We start from the raw sequence: 16,465 nt of genomic DNA on the forward strand, positions 1-16,465 counted from the left end.
CGCGCTAATTGGCATCACATGCCGAACCCTCAATAGGGTGCCGCACAACCAACACAAGATGAGGATCACACAAGCCATGAGCAATCCACTAGAGTACCTTTTGGCTCTTCGTCGGGGAAAGGTCAAGAACCCCTCACAATCACCACGATCAGAGCCGAAGACAATCACCAACCTCCACTCAATGATCCTTGCTGCTCCAAGCCATCTAGGTGGCGGCAACCACCAAGAGTAACAAGTGAATCCCGCAGCGAAACACGAACACCAAGTGCCTCTAGATGCAAACACTCAAGCAATGCACTTGGATTCTCTCTCAATCTCACAAAGATGATGAATCAATGATGGAGATGAGTGGGAGGGCTTTTGCTAAGCTCACAAGGTTGCTATGTCAATACAAATGGCTAAGAGAGTGAGCTTGAGCTGGCCATGGGGCTTAAATAGAAGCCCCTACGAAATAGAGCCGTTGTACCCCTTCACTAGGCACAACACGGGGTGATCGGACGCTCCGGTCATATCGACCGGACGCTGGACCTCAGCGTCCGGTCACACGATGCGTGCCACGTGTCCCCTCTCTTCAAATGTTGATCGCCCGATTTCAACGGTCAAGTGACGACCGGACACAGCAGCTCAAAGTGACCGAACGCTGAACCCCAGTGTCTGATCGTTTCCAGTAAACATCCAGAGATGACTTTTCATGACTAGATGTGTCCGGTCATGCTTGATCGGACACAGCCAGTGTCCGGTCAGTCACCCTCTACACTATGTGTTGCCACATCATCAGGACCGGACGTAGCCTTCCAGCGTTCGGTCAGTTTGTGACCCAGCGTCCGGTTAGAGACCAACGCTGTGCGCCCTCTGCTACCACTGACCGGACGTACTGGTCCAACTGAGACCAGCGTCCGGTCACTTACAGTGACCTCTGTCTTTTCTGTCTAGGGTGTCGGTGGCACCGTCGGACTGTCCGCACTCTATGGGCGGACACTCCACCGGTGAAGTTCCTAACCCTTGCTCAAATATGCCAACCACCAAGTGTATCACCATATGCACATGTGTTAGCATAGTTTCACAAACATTTTTAAGGGTGTTAGCACTCCACTAGATCCTAAATGCATATGCAATGAGTTAGAGCATCTAGTGACACTTTGATAACCGCATTCCGATACGAGTTTCACCCCTCTTAATAGTACGGCTATCGAACCTAAATATGATCACACTCTCTAAGTGTCTTGATCACCAAAACAAAATAGCTCCTACTATTTATACCTTTGCCTTGAGCCTTTTGTTTTTCTCTTTCTTCTTTTCAAGTCCAAGCACTTGATCATCACCATGGCATCACCATCATCATATCATGATCTTCATTTGCTTCACCACTTGGAATGTGCTACCTATCTCATGATCACTTGATAAACTAGGTTAGCACTTAGGGTTTTATCAATTCACCAAAACCAAACTAGAGCTTTCAATCTCCCCTTTTTGGTAATTGATGACAACCTTTTCATAAAGATATGAATTAAAATTCAATTGAATCCATGTTACTTGCCCAAGCATATTTATTATGTGTAAAAGGATATGGACAAGTTTCATGAACTCCAAATGGTAGCAATTGCTCCCCCTACATATGTGCTAAGAGTTTGGATTGAAGCTTGCACATATGTTTAGATACGAAATATAGGAGACAATGTCTACCAAATGATGCTAAGGTATAAAAGATGGACCTTTGAAGCGCGATACAAATCGGAGTGCACCATTATTCCATCCTTAGCATCATGGTTAGCTAGATACCACTTGAAAACACTTGGAAATGAAATCACAAGATAACCTATGCTTGCTAGATTTTCATTTCATCATTCAAACCTACAACTAGCATACACCACACAAGCATGGATATTGAAATTTAAAACTTGTGCCATGCAAGCAAACATATGAAATGCACATTCAAATGCACCATACAAGTTCATGAGCTTGCTCCCCCTACTTGTGTGCTCAAAATTTTAATTGACCCCTATCCTTTATCATATCTCTCCCCCTATATCAAATTCTCTCTCTTTGTTGTCTTTTCACTATCTTTGTACACTATTTCTCCCCCTTTGTCATCAATGACCACAAAGGCTTAAATTATAGATAGGTTGAGATTATCAATGTCAATCAATGGGGTGAGGATCATTTTCCCAAATTTGGTCCAATCTAGACCATTTGCCAAGGATATTTAACTCGGTTTGATCCAAGGATAAGCTTCTTCACACCTCTAAATAAGGGTTATCTTGTACCATGTTGAGTTAAACACTTAAACCTCATTTTCTAGATCAAACACTAGGTTTACAAGCCCACAAACATGTCATATGCTACTACTAGATCAAAATAAGCATAGAAGCAATAGTGGTACTATACAATCGTCAAATTTATTTGAGTTTCATGAATGAGCCTATTAAATGTGAAAGATGTCTAGATGCACTAAACAAGTCCTTAGCAAGGATGTATGCCATGCCAATCAACTTTTACCTTAGATTGCTTGAAGGAGAGGCATGTCATATGAGTGGGGGTGCATCAACACATATTTGAGAAATCCAATATGTTCAACTCATTCCTTAGCTTGCAAAACATTTTCTCATCCAATGGCTTGGTGAATATATCGGCAAGTTGATCTTCGGTGCCTACACTCTCAATGCAAATGTCCCATTTTTGTTGGTGATCTCTTATGAAATGGTGGTGGACATCAACGTGCTTTGTTCTTGCATGTTGAACCAGATTGTTTGTCAACTTGATTGCACTCTCATTGTCACATAGCAATGGCACTTTCTTGAACTTGATTCCAAAATCACTCAAAGTGGCCTTCATCCAAAGTACTTGTGCACAACAACTACCGGCGGATATGTATTCAGCTTCGGCGGTTGATAATGCAACACTATTTTGCTTCTTTCATGACCATGAAACAAGTGATCTTCCCAACAATTGACATGTGTCCGAGGTGCTCTTCCTTTCAACCTTGCATCCCGCATAATCCGAGTCGGAGTAACCAACTAGCTCAAACTTTGCTCCTTTAGGATTCCACAAACCAATATTTTATGTATGCTTCAAGTACCTCAATATTCTCTAGTAGCCTTCAAATGACTTTCTCTTGGCGAGGCTTGAAATCTTGCACATATGCATACACTAAACATGACATCCGGCCTTGATGTGGTCACATAGAGTAGGCTTCCAATCATAGACCGATACAATTTTTGATCCACCATATTTCCACTTGCATCACTATCCAAGTTGTCATTTGTTCCCATTGGTGTGCTAATGGCTTTACTATCACTCATGCCAAACTTTTTTATCATGTCCTTGATATACTTGCCTTGACTCACAAATGTACCATTCTTCAATTGCTTGATTTGAAGACCAAGGAAGTAACTCAACTCTCCAATCATGGACATCTCAAACTCATTAGCCATCATCTTTCCAAACTCATCACAAAAGTCTTGATTGGTTGATCCAAATATGATGTCATCAACATAGATTTGCAACACAAACAAGTCTTTTCCAATCTTCTTGATGAAAAGAGTGGTGTCAACCTTGCCCATTATGAACCCTTTAGAGAGTAGGAAGTCCCTCAATCTCTCATACCATGCTCTAGGTGCTTGCTTTAAGCCATACAATGCCTTCTTTAACTTGTACACATGGTCGGGCTTCTTATCATCTTCAAAACCGGGAGGTTGCTCAACATATACTTCTTCATTGATGTAACCATTTAGAAATGCACTCTTTACATCCATTTGATAGAGCTTGATGTTGTGAGCACAAGCATAGGCTAGCAAGATTCTTATTGCTTCTAATCTAGCAACCGGGGCATATGTTTCTCCAAAGTCAAGACATTCAACTTGTGTATAGCCTTGTGCTACCAATCTTGCTTTGTTCCTTACTACTATCCCATCTTGATCTTGCTTGTTTCTAAAGACCCATTTGGTTCCAATCACATTGTGTCCCTTTGGTTTTTCTACCAATTCCCATACTTGATTTTTTGTGAAGTTATTCAATTCTTCATGCATAGCATTCTCCAAATCAACATCCTTCAATGCTTCATCTATCTTCTTTAGTTCAATGGATGACACAAATGAGAAATGCTCACAAAATGAAGCCAATCTTGATCTAGTTTGCACATCTCTTGAAATATCACCATTGATAGTGTCCAATGGATGATCCCTTGCAACATTGCATGGTTGGAGGATTGGAACTTGATTGCTTGCACTTGCTTGATCATTGGGTTGAGATGATGTACTAGCCACTTGATCTTGTTCATTATCATGAGATCCACTTGTACGAGCCTGATTTGTATCATCTTGCACATTTGAGTTAGAGAGCACTTGCACTTGATCATCTTCATCATCATTTATTTGCCTAGGCCTCAATTCACCAATATTCATATTCTTCATGGCATTTAAAAGTTGAATGCCTCTAACATCTTCTAAGTTCTTATTCTCTACTTGTGAACCCTTGGTTTCATCAAATTCAACATCATGAACTTCCTCAAGAGCACCACTATCTAAATTCTAAACTCTATATGCTTTGCTTGTAGTGGAATAACCAAGTAGGAATCCTTCATCATATTTCTTGTCAAACTTGCCCCATCTAGTGCCTTTCTTCAAGATATAACATTTGCAACCAAAGACCCGAAAATATGCAATGTTGGGTTTTCTACCATTCAAGAGCTCATATGGTGTCTTCTCTTTCAATGGGTGACAATAGATGCGGTTGCTACAATAGCAAGCCGTATTGATAGCTTCGGCCCAAAAAGATTGACTAACATTATACTCACTAAGCATAGACCTTGCCATATCAATGAGTGTTCTATTTTTCCTCTCAACAAGGCCATTTGATTATGGAGTGTACTTGGTCGAGAATTGGTGTCTAAGTCCAAATCCATTACACAACTCATCAATTCTAGTGTTCTTGAACTCACTACCATTGTCACTTCTAACTCTCTTGATAGTTGTTTCAAACTCATTGTAAATGTCCTTAACAAATGATTTGAATGTTGCAAACACATCACTTTTATCCACTAGAAAGAATACCCAAGTGTATCTAGTATAATCATTCACTATCACAAAGCTATATTTATTACCACCAATGCTAGTGTATTATGTTGGCCCAAACAAATCCATGTGCAATAACTCAAAAGCTTTACTAGTGCTCATCATGCTTTTCTTAGGATGGGTGTTTCCAACTTGTTTGCCAGCTTGACAAGAGCTACAAAGCTTATCCTTTTCAAACACAACATCTTTCAAGCCTCTAACCAAGTCATGCTTAACCAATCTATTCAATTATTTCATTCCAACATGACCAAGCCTTTTATGCCATAACCAACCCATGATAGACTTAGTGAACAAGCATGTAGATAATTTAGTTTCACTAGTGTTGAAATCAACCAAGTATAGATTCTCATATCTAAAGCCTTTGAAGATCAAATTAGAGTCATCTACACTTATGATCTCTACATCATCTACCCCAAATATGCATTTAAAGCCAAGATCACACAATTGAGCCACGGATAACAAATTGAAGTTCAAGCTCTCTACTAGCAACACATTGGATATGCTCATGTCATTGGATATTGCAATCTTACCAATCCCTTTGACCTTGCATTTGCCATTGTCACCAAATATGATACTATCATAACCATCATTGCCATTGGTGTTGATTGAGTTGAACATTCTTGCATCACCGGTCATGTGTTGAGTGCACCCACTATCAAGAATCCAATGCCTTCCTCCGGCTTTGTAATTGACATACAAAAGAAGATCAATTCTTTTTAGGTACCCAAACTTGCTTGGGTCCTTGAAGGTTAGTCACTAAGCTCTTTGGTACCTAAATGGCTTTTTTCTTTGAGCCCATCCATGGTTTACCAATGAACTTAGCCTTTACACCATTTGTACCCTTAGTAAGCACATAGAAAGAATCAAGCTTAATAGAGGATACATTAGCATGTGACTTCTTATTCATGCACTTTTGCTCTACATGACCAACTTACTTGCAACTAGTACAAAACCGACCATTGTTCTTTACAAAACTAGTCTTGTGAGGAGTAAAGGCTGCCTTGCCTTTCTTGGGGGTATAGCCCAATCCCTCTTTATAGAGAGAAGCTCTTTGGCTACCCAAGCACATAAACAAGTGGTTCTCACCACCATAGGCCTTGGCCAAGGTGTGAGTGAGCTTATTGACCTCCTTCTTGAGGTCCTTATTCTCAACCATTAGTGAGGCATCACAAGTGAGACCATCACTACTAGATGAGGTGGAAGTAGAAGTGCTACAAGAAGGGTTAGCGGGAGGAACAATGATAGGCATAGATAATGATTCATCAATTATATCACAAGTTAAGCCTACATTGCAAGTTTCAACATGCTTCTTTTTATTTTGCTCATCAAGCAAAGTGGAATGAGCCTTTTCAAGCTTTTTGTGAGCCTTGCCAAGCTTCTCACGGGCTTCCTCTAGCCTCTCATGAGATGCATTGAGCTCATCAAAGGCTTGCTTAAGGGCTTTTAGTTCCTTACGCAAGCTTTTGCATTCCCTTTTCTTGATGTCAAAGTGTTCTCTAGCATCTTCTAGCATGTCAAATAGTTCATCCTTAGTAGGTTCATCATCATCACTATCACTTTCATTATCATGTTCCTCATCACTTCCATCATCACAAATTTGTACCTTAGTGGCCTTAGCCATGAAGCATGATGGAGTGTCGAAGAGATAAGGCTTCTCATTGATTGCAATGCTTGCAAGTGCCTTCTTCTTGGTGGTCTTGTCATCATCACTATCATCATCATCACTTGAGAAAGCATCACTATCCCAAGTGACCACATATGAACCACCCTTCTTCTTCTTGAAGGTCATCTTGTCCTTCTTCTCTTTCTTTTCCTTTTTGTCCTTCTTGTTCTTTTTGTTGTCATTATCATTGTTGCTATTGTATGGACATTGAGCAACAAGATGATCTTTGCTTCCACATTTGAAGCACCTTCTTGACTCTTCCTTATTTTTGGATGAAGATTTCTTTCTTCTAGTATGATACCCTTTCTTGACACACTCTTAGTAGTACGGCTATCGAACCTAAATGTGATCACACTCTCTAAGTGTCTTGATCACCAAAACAAAATAGCTCCTACTATTTATACCTTTGTCTTGAGCCTTTTGTTTTTCTCTTTCTTCTTTTCAAGTCCAAGCACTTGATCATCACCATGGCATCACCATCATCATGTCATGATCTTCATTTGCTTCATCACTTGGAATGTGCTACCTATCTCATGATCACTTTATAAACTAGGTTAGCACTTAGGGTTTCATCAATTCACCAAAACCAAACTAGAGCTTTCACCTGGGGGACCCACCTGTCAGCCTCCTTCATATGTCGGTTTCCCACTGCCTCCTAAGATGCATCTATGCCATCCTTTAAGTCAGTTTGATCTAAGGGCTCACGTTGGACGCTCCGGCCTATATAACCATCCCCTGCCCCCCTAGAGCACACTACCATAAGTCAAGATTAGACTAGGAATTAGGGTTTCCAGAGATAAGAGAATAGAGCTCCAATTCTTTAAGATTCTAGTATAGGCTAGCTAGCAAGGTTCAAGTAGAGTTTAGGCTATCACTCAGGATTCCGGATCTACCGTCTGGAGACTAGTATAGCCATTGTAACTCTTTTTTATGACTTTGTGCTACTTCAATATTATGTTACTATTTATTATGTTCCTAGTTTGCTCTAGTAATATGCTTGATATAGTTATGATTGATGATGAATATATGCATATGTTCGCAAAGCTCTTAGCTTAGTTCTCGAGAGAGTTAAGTGGTTGACATTATGTAAGCATGGTGCTTAGATATTGTTTGCCTGCGGATGCATTCTGCACTCTAGGTCATGTGGTAGATCATGGATGTGACACTCCTGTTGAGTCCTTTGTAGTCCACTCCTCATTTGTAGAGCATGTACAACGTGATTGCGAAGGAAGACAAGCTCTGTTCTTAATCTTCCTTAGTAATGTTCCTTATACATAGATCCAAAGTTAGTTATACTATAGGTGAAAGTGTATATACTTGGGTGTACAAAAGACTTAGTAGATAAGTAATGACATAGGAATCTTTTGCTCTTAATGAATCTCTTGCTTAGCCTTACTTCATTTTATGAGTATCTATTTCTATCTCTAGAATACCATTATTACCTTACACTTATCATTTATTTATCACTTGACTTACCCCTACCATAGCATGAGAGTGGTTTATCATAAGTATACATATTTGTCAATATCTCTATGCTAACACTACCCCATAGCTCCTTCCCGTGGATAAAATATAAATAATGATACTCGGTATACTCTCGGGTGAAATGCTACAATGGTATATTATCTGTGCTCTTGCGGATACCTTATCTATATAGTTTACAAGTGTTCTCATAATTACCAACAATGTATTTCTAGCATCATGCTAGGGATGACAACTTAGTTAAGAGTGATGCTAAGAAATGTCAACACTAATCATAAATGTCCTGCTCATGTTCCATTGCATGTGTTAAAGGAGATCCTAGATGCCTTGGAGCCTAAAGATGATTCTGAATGGGAAGCCTCTGCCAATGCTGAGGATGAAGTCATTGCTACTGTGTCCCAGTCCAGTAATGTGGATGGAATGAAAAGGAGAACAATGAAATTATGTGGCCATATTGGGAAACTCACTGTGCTGATCTTGGTGGACTCAGGCAGTGTAGGTTCATTCATCAGTGATAGGCTTGCTACCAAGCTGTAGTTGCCAATTGTTTCCTGAGCCCTTGCAATTGATGGCAGCTGATGGGGGGCAATGGTATGAGATCAAAGGATTGTGGATTCCATGAGCTTTGGTGATTTCATGACTGCAGGAGGATTTATCTAGAAAATAGCTCTTGGGACTACTATCATACACTCCAAACGAGCAAAACAACGACAACAAGTAATTCTACCCATGACACCTATGAAAGTCGACTCAAGATGGAGCCTAAGCCCCGCCACCAGATGGAGAAGCCCACCTAGCACCATAGTGTGTTGGCTAGCCCACTAGGGAGGCCACCCGGCCCATGGGGGTGGCCCATCACCCTCCTCCACTGCGTCCTCCTTCCTACGATCTACACCATTGATTCTAAGGCGGTTTTAGTTTGGTTCATCCAACGGTGGTCGGGAGAGATGGCACAGATCGATGACATGGCAATTCCTTGCCCCCTACTCCTCCTAGAGTCCTTGCCTCTTACTCCACCTCGACTCCTTGGCCGCTACTCTACCTCTAGCCTATATATAGCAGCCCCTACCCCCTCCCTCATCAGATCCTCAGATCCCTGAAACCCTAATTCATATTCCCCTCATGAGGATCAGAGCTAGCTATCAAGATAAGATTAGTTTTCCATAGGATCTAGTCTTATAAATAGAAATAGTGAGATAGAGAGTGAAGGAAGAGTTTGGAGGAGATGTCGGCCTGTCGGTGCTCTCTCTATGGCTTGTATCTTGGCGGAATCAAGTTCTAATTGAGCTTGCTTCTGAGATTTCTCTGGTAATCAACTTCTGGTTCAAGTAAGTATCTTGTTTATATTGTTCTTCAGGTTCACAACTCTTTTGAGTGCTTTATTCCTGCACTAGAGGGAGTAGAGTATTAAACATAAGTGTAAGTGTGGTGCTTAGACTTAGGTTAATCATAGATGCACCCTGCATTCCGGATCGATGGTAGATCGCGTGTGTGAGATCAGTACTATATAGCATCGTTGATCCTTTGTAGTCCACCTCCCATCTATAGGTGCACATAGGACCCGGTTACTAAGGAAAGCATCCTCTGTTGGTGTTTTCTATTAAGTAATGTCCCCAGTTGAATAGTAAAAGACATAAGCTTATCCAAGTCAGAACTAGAGAACCTCAGTTGTCCTCTCTACGCTCCTATTTATCCTAACCTTGTTGCTACTCCTAGATAAATTAACCCTTAACCTATTCACTACCCCTCATTAAGTTAGACCGTAGTTAGTCTCACATGTTTCTTTGTGGATACGATACTTGGAATACTTCCAGGTGAAAGCTACAGCAGTATCCGTGCGCTTGCGGATTTATCTGTGTGTGTTAAATATACGAACAAGCTTTTTGGCGCCGTTGCCAGGGAAACGGTTGCTGAATTAACTACAAGCCTAGCTTAATATTTTATCTTTTATTCTTTCTTTTGTTTTAATTTTTCTTTTAGCATGGATTCTGCCCCTATCTATCAATATGCTAAACCCATGAGCGTAAGCCTAAAGCCACCAGATTCCTTAGAGCCTATCATAACACCTGGTTATGAGCTGTGCACGTGTTTAATAAAATTGATTCGGGATAAATCCTTCTCAGGAGAAGGTGATGAAAACCCATACTCACACCTATAAGTGTTTGAATAGACCTGTGCATACTTATGTATCGTTGGCATATCAGACAAGACCTTAAGATGGAAGTTATTTTTGTTCTCATTGATGGAAAAAGCTAAAACATGGTATAATCAAACCGTAGGAAGTGTGGAAGGAGATTGTGAAATGTTATGCTATAAATTTTGTTTATGTTTCTTTCCCATCTCTAAAGTGGTTAGCCTTCGGAAAAAGGTTCTAAATTTTAGACAACTAGAAGAAGAATCTATTGGCACATCATGGGATCATTTTAATGAACTCATCATCACTTGCCTAGCCCCTTGCTATTCTAGGCCCAATGCTCCTTCAACATTTTTATATGGATCTTAGCAAGGATTCTGCGCAAACCCTTGATGCAGCCTCTAGAGGAGCTTTCGTTCATTTGTCTACTAGTGAAGTAAGGGCTATGCTTGATAGGGCTATGCTTGATAAAATTAGTGGAAAGACTCTCTGCACTAGCATTCATAATGAACTCCCTGAGGAAGAGAAGGAATCATCTCCCAAATAAGAAGAGGAAGTTTTGATAGCTAAATCACAACCACTTCAATCCCAAGATTTAGCTATCAATCCTGAACCACCAATACCCCAAAATCCTCCAAGAGAAGAAGGAATTCCACCTTTGGAAATCCATGTTGAAATTAAGGATGATCTCTTTGGTGCTAATTTTGGGAGGACATTAAATTCTCATCTTCACAAGAGACCTTCGAGCGAATATAATTCAAATCTTCTCAAGAAGAGATCTCTTGGAAAGCGTCCTTATTCCCATATAGGACATTGGGAAGAACACAAGGGTGGCATATCTAGTGAAACCATTGAAGGAGAGCCAAGCTATCTAAAAGTTATTCCTATTCTCTCCCCTTCTATGCCCACATTAGATGTCTCATCTGAACCCATCTTTCAACCCATCCTTGACCCCGATGATCCCTCTTATGCTCTTTCTTCTAAGTCTCATGATGACCCTAGAAATCCACCAAGACACCCAAAGCATTGGAGACATGAAGGCCACAAGGAAGACCAAGAAGAGCAACAACAACAGCTAGAGGATATTAAGAACTTATGTGCCATTGCCATTGAATGGATGGATGAGGCTTTAGATGAGATCAACCCGAGAGTCACCGATCCATGAGAAATCTTGGACAATAAAATGTCCAATGAATGTCATAGGCATGGAATGATGGAGACAATGTTTTCGCCTATAGACATTCATGAAGTAACACCCCTAGAGCTTGAAAAGGAAGATGACATCGACAAGCATGGAAGTTATTACATGAACACCTCATCAAATCCATGCTCACATTAGAAATTTCCTAAATCAATTGGTCTCTCCAACATTACCATACACGAGATCTTTAACCCACTCATACTCTCTGTTCATAAAAACTTTAAAAGGGTGGTTGTAGATGCATATGTTTATCATAAATATTATAGATCTCTTTGTGTGAATCTTGAGATAGGCACACAAATGTTGGTGTTGGAGGAGAAACCACTTCAATTTGAAACACAATTAGAAGGTTTCCTAAGGATGAGCTCCTGTCCTAAAACAAGTACTTTTGGGAGATAACATGAACTTTCACTTTTTGCTGTAATGCCCTTATGAAGTGAGCATAGAAACATAATTGTGAAAATATTTCTTCGGGTATTTTTGTCACTAACCATTCTAGGTTTGAAGTAAAAAGAATGAAGGATGACGACACAAGGTATGTCCAACCCATTATCATGCAACATTTAATCACATCCATCCAAACTTGATTTTGCATTTGCAAAATTCAAGCATGGGGGATGGACTTCTCTGAAAAATCTCTTGCCATATTGCTAAATTTATCTTGGTTGTCTCTACCTTTAAACCACACTCAGTTTGCTAAATAACAATCATGCTCTTCACCTCTATTTGAATAAAACTCTATAATGTTTTTATTCTACCTTTGTTTTCTATAGTATGCTTAAGGTTTGGAGTATGTTCATATATCTTTTAAATTAAGTATGGTGCTTAGTTTAGGAGTGCTGGTCCTACTTCAGAAGGCTTTTTAAATTAAGCATGGTGTTTAGGTTAAAATTCTTTCCTAGATTAAATTAGACAAGGTGTCTAGTTTGATTTTTGAACCAAGAATATGCTATAGTAGATATTGGTCATTTTGCTAGACTAACCCCTACAGGAAACTCTTAATTCAATTTGGGTAAGTTACAAGATGAATTCAAATCAAATATGAAGCAAGGCACATGGTGAACTCCAATAACTTTGCGCAAAGAAGACACAGCTCATTCATCATGGATGAAAGAACTATAAGTATCAAAGGTCATTTACTTTGTCTTCTGCTGCAAGTTACCTTTGCCTTGAGCCATGCCTATATAGAACATGATAAACCAAAACTATGCTAAAATAATTCTAACACTATCTTTTCATTAGCATAGATGGAAATTACAAAATTCTGGACAAACAACTTGTGTTTCAAAATTATATATTCCTTCAGGTATGCGTTGTCCACTAATCCTTTGTAGGCATAAAACAATGAGATCTAACAAGGTGTAAAAAGATCAAAGAGCAGAAAGATGGCTTGACAGAAGGATGAGAAAGAAAAGGTGTGAACTAGGAAACAAGAATCTCATGAACAACTCGTACTGTGAGGCTAGCCAAACAAGGAAAACTTCAAGCAAAAAGGAATGACCATCATGAGTCATCTACCATTCATCACATGGTGTCATCACGCTCCAATGACAAAGGTAACATCCTAAGGTAAATGGTCATTATTTAAAAAGTTTTTCCTTAATTCTAGTAGGCACATAAATAAGAAACAAACATGTTTGAGTTACAAATTTACTTGATCCAATCTGATTAACTCAACATATTTAGTTTTTTATACTTGTTCCTAGCACCACTTTTTTGAGCTCATAGTCTTAACCAAATGAGTTAAAAAGTGCACATCCTATCTCTGGAAGATGATAGTCATAATCATGTAAAGTTCGATACATTATGTAAAGATAGACGATCCTTCCATAGGTTAAGCAACTCAATCTTTTCTGCCAAATGTAATTAAATGCTACATTCATGCTCCATCTTCTATCTTATTACCCATCTTATAAATGAACAATGCACACAATATCAACTTCATCTTGTTCAATGTGCCTAAGGTTAGAGAAGAATAAATAAAGTTTTGGTTATGTTGGTGTTTTCCCACCAATAGAGCCCATGCACTTGATCTCTACCCTGTCTTATGAGTAGTACACGCTTCAAGCAAAGTGTGGGTGAGTCAGTTGATTCCCCAATTTCTACAAGTAAAAATTTTGAACCTATCAACCCAAAATCAAAACTCAAAACCAAGACAGATTTGGTGGAAGAAGGTGACATCACCATTAGAGGCGTCATCACAAGAATCCTCATCTTCAGAGCGAATTGAGGTACTTGATCAATGAACTTCACAAGGAGAAGTCCGGTTCAAAGGACTTAAATACAAAACCCTCACCAAAAGAGCTAGCTTGGGGGAGAAGCACTCCCGTGTATCCAGGTAAGTATGCTTTCCCTTTGTTCTAGTTTTAGTTTTCTTTTAAATAGTTAAAAGAATGGTGAATGAAAAACAAAATAAAAAGTTATCTATATAATAAATATATAGTTATAGTAATAATATGTGATCTAGTAAAATTAAAAACAAAATAAAGGTGTGTCTAGTTTGCTTTAATTCATTTTTAGAAGTTGAATAAAATAAAGAGGACTCAGAATAATCTTTTAAAAGGAAATGATGAATAGTTGCTCTGTTGTAATTCCTTTCAAGTACCTAGTTTTTAGCCTCGAATTCTCCCAAGTTTTGGATAAGATTGATTTGATATAAAGATTTACTCTAAACTTGAAACTCGTGGGTAGCGAATACTTGATCTAAGTGTAGGTAATTGACGGATATGATATGAGAAGGTCTGAGTTCCTAGTGACACTAAAGTTCTGGAGATTTAACTTTAAAAAACACAAAAATTCTACATGATGAGTTCCTGTATGACAAAGCTTGAATTCCCACTAGAGCCACACATGTTTAGGCTAGAAAAAATTCCACATATATGCTGCTTGCTTTTGCATTGAGTTTTATCAAGCTTTATTGACCCTTATGAAAGATTTGTCATGCTCTTAAAATCAAGACCACGTAAACACTACCCATATATGCACTACTCCTACACTGGGGGTAGGCACAAGAACATGCCTTCCATTTAGATCCAGCCAAAAATGTTCTACTCCTGCACTGGGAGTGAACCCAAAAACATGCTTATTAGGTTTTCCATTCACCAAATAAATGCTCCAAGTTCTTGTTGCTATCTCTCAAAGTTTTGTTGTAGAAAAGATACATGGGGCTATGCAAAAGTTATTCATAAGAAAAAGAGAGAAAAGAAAAAAATGATGATGAGAAAAAATGGATACAAAAGTGTCCGAGATATTTAAAACAATGGGTACTCAGATGCCCGCCTAAAAAAAGAAGAGATGAATAAGATAGCCCCTGTTGTCTAGCAAATGTTTCTAAGTTTCAAAGGAGAGATATATTTTCAAGGAGCATAGTAGAATTAGGTTAGCCACCATATATATCCACCATATATCCACACATATGCACATCTTGATTTGATTGTATGACTCAACTCTCTTTGGATCCGTTGTTTGACTTTACAATATATGCATTACAAGTATGCTCTAGCTTTCTCCCTACCTATGAACTCCACATAAGCCTTGGTTGTAGGAAGAGAAAAAGGCATAACATCTTTACTGCCTTTGGTGAGGATCCACAAATACCACATATATTGAGAGACTTGAGAGTGTCATACAATGGAATCTCTGAGTTTTATTTTGAAAACTTATAAAAACTCTGGAACAATGGTGGAACAAAGAACTTGAGACATAGTGCTTGACTTGATCATTCTGTCTTTCAATTGCTCAAGACCCAAGTGAAGGCTGAGAAGCCCCATAGTTGAATGTAATACGGGGAAGTTTGAAAGTCAGATCAGTTTATTCTAATCCAAAGGAGAATTCTTGTTTGAATGCATGTTTACTTTTGAAGCGTGAAATCATAGTAGCAACTCCTAATCCATTGTTGAGTCTAGCTTTGCTAAGGGACTAGCAAAGGTTAAGCATGGGGGAGTTGTTGATGGTAGTTAACAACCATTATAAACCATCAATTAAATATATATAAGGGCATAAATGTAATCACTAATGAAAGTTTAGGGGTTTAAACTAATGAATTCCACGAGCTTTTGTGATTTCATGACTACAGGAGGATTTATCTAGAAAATAGCTCCTAGGACTACTGTCATACACTCCAAATGAGCAAAATGACGACAACAAGTAATTCTACCCACGACCCCTATGAAAGTTGACTCAAGACGGAGCCCAAGCCCCACCATTAGATGGAGAAGCCCACCTGGCACCATAGTGGGCTGGCCAGCCCACTAGGGAGGCCACTCGACCCATGGGGGTGGCCCATCACCCTCCGCTGCCGCGTACTCCTTCCTACAATCTACACCGTTGATTCTAAGGCGGTTTTAGGTTGGTTCATCCAATGGTGGTCGAGAGAGATGACATGGATCAATGACATGGCAATTCCTTGCCCCCTACTCCTCCTAGAGTCCTTGCCCCTTACTCCACCTTGATTCCTTGGCCGCTACTCTACCTCTAGCCTATATATAGCATCCCCTACCCCCCTACCTCATCAGATCCTCAGATCCCTAAAACCCTAATTCATATTCTCCTCATGAGGATCAGAGCTAGCTATCAAGAGAAGATTAGTCCTCCTTATGATCTAGTCTTATAAATAGAAATAGTGAGATAGAGAGTGAGGGAAGAGTTTGGAGGAGATGCTGGCCTGTTAGTGCTCTCTCTAAGGCTTTATCTTAGCGGAATTAAGTTCTAATTGAGCTTCTTCTGAGATTTCTCTGGTAATCAACTTCTGATTGAAGTAAGTATCTTGTTTATATTATTCTTTAGGTTGATGACTCTTTTGAGTGCTTTATTCCTGCACTAGACGGAGTAGAGTATTAAACGTAAGTATAAGCGTGGTGCTTAGACTTAGGTTAATCATGGATGCACCCTGCATTCCAGATCGGTGGTAGATCGCG

Source organism: Miscanthus floridulus, chromosome 8 (assembly GCF_019320115.1).
Source record: "Miscanthus floridulus cultivar M001 chromosome 8, ASM1932011v1, whole genome shotgun sequence".
In the NCBI taxonomy this organism is placed as follows: domain Eukaryota; kingdom Viridiplantae; phylum Streptophyta; class Magnoliopsida; order Poales; family Poaceae; genus Miscanthus; species Miscanthus floridulus.